Here is a 1,810-nt window from a genome sequence, read left to right on the forward strand (position 1 = left end):
AAACCAGCCTTATCATCCTGTCAGTGTTACGGTTGGCAACAGTATGTCCTGTCCTGTAATTATAACAAAGAAAGTTCTTATTAATTCACAGATTTATTTTTTTTTTAATTGTGAAACCACTGTTAAAAAACAAATCCCCAAACTGACATTTCTATAGTAAATGGTGAAAAACCTGGTACTTTTCTGTCATTTAATTTCTTATATGTTACGTTGGTGTTACTCCTAAATATACAGTTACAAATCCAAAAGTTTATGCCCTCTTTTGCGTTTTCCAAAGACATCCAGTAAGCCGGATCAGAGTCTTTGCCAGGTGGATTCAGGCCTCTGGACACCCCTGGACTAGAGTGCTAAAACACACGTAAAATGCATCTGACACTGTATCTAATGCCTATAGAAGTTTGGGTTGAATGACAGCTGACAGCTTGGACTTTTTAACAAAAGTCAGATTCAGGTTTTGTCAAAATTTGGTGAGTGTGATCACTTTCCAAAGAGCTCCAGTGCTCCTGCTACACCTCCTGGGGTCACATGAGAATTGTGGAATCCATTCGGGAATGCCGTCTAACATTTGGTGGCCTTCTGAAACCCACATGCTCTGGGATGATATCACTGGGAAAGCTTAGAAGCTTTCATTGCTTCTAGGCAACCATGCAAACATAATCACTTAAGAGCTTCTGGAAATACTTGAGAAGAAAGAAAGCTAAAAGGAATGGCAATTTTCAGGCAGTATTACCCAGATAATGTCTTAGCTGTTCCCTTTTTAAATTCTTTCTCATTCAGGACTGATGGATGCATTAGCTGGTACCAACAAAAAATTTAAAAAGTCCATGAACTTAATTTAATGTAAAGTAAACCTGATATTTTAGATTCTTTAGTGTGCTTTTGGCCAGTTAGAGTGGCATACATACCAGGTGTTGTGGAATGCTAGGAAGCAGTGGAGAAAGTGGAGCACGCTGGGTGCACAAGTTCTCTTCCTGTTTATCCATTAAGGGGTCCACTCAGTGCCTGAGAGATAAGATAATCTAAAATCCATGAATATCCTATGTCAGCATGGGTGCGTGTGTGTGTCAGCAAACTTTCCTTGACCTTAGTCTAAACCAGAGGACCATTTTCACTTCTATATTTATCGTTTTCTAACCAAAAGAATACCTTGTGCATTCTGTCCTCAGCAAAATTCTGCATGACTTAGGTTTTATTATGGCTCTGGATCATTCCTGTTGTTGCTTCATGCAATCATTGTTATGAATTGTAACAAATGCAGAGAATCCTGCCAAGAAAAACTGTTTTTGTGTGATTGAGAGCTGATGACATCTTCTTGTGCCTCGTGATGTCTTCAGAGAGCTGCATGACTGGACATGTAGCTGAAGTTTTCAAGTGGTGCACACAGCTTATGCAAACAGCAGCCCATAAGACATTTGCAGTTCCAGATGTGTAGATCAAATAATAAAAGATTATCTAGAAGTGGATTTACACAGAGAACTACGAGCAATATTTTGTCAGAGAGGACACAAGGACTCTTTGCCATTAAGCGCACACAAGAGGCGTTCACATTTCTTTCTTTACTACACCTGCATCCATGAGGTATGCCATGGGTTTTTTTATGGTTACGCAACTATATTGTTGCAATTAATGATGGAAATAAAAGCCACAATAGCTTTACTTCGCTGAGAAATATGCCTCAACAGGAATTTAACCTCCAGAAAACCTTCAGTGTTCTTTATCCATTTTCTATGCAAGATGGATCTGCTTGTGTAGTGGATTTGAGTGTGGATATTTACAGTGTCACACTATATGAGTGACAGGTATTCATGGT

The sequence above is a fragment of the Neolamprologus brichardi genome, chromosome 9 (assembly GCF_056152115.1).
Source record: "Neolamprologus brichardi isolate AB-2024 chromosome 9, ASM5615211v1, whole genome shotgun sequence".
In the NCBI taxonomy this organism is placed as follows: Eukaryota; Metazoa; Chordata; class Actinopteri; order Cichliformes; family Cichlidae; genus Neolamprologus; species Neolamprologus brichardi.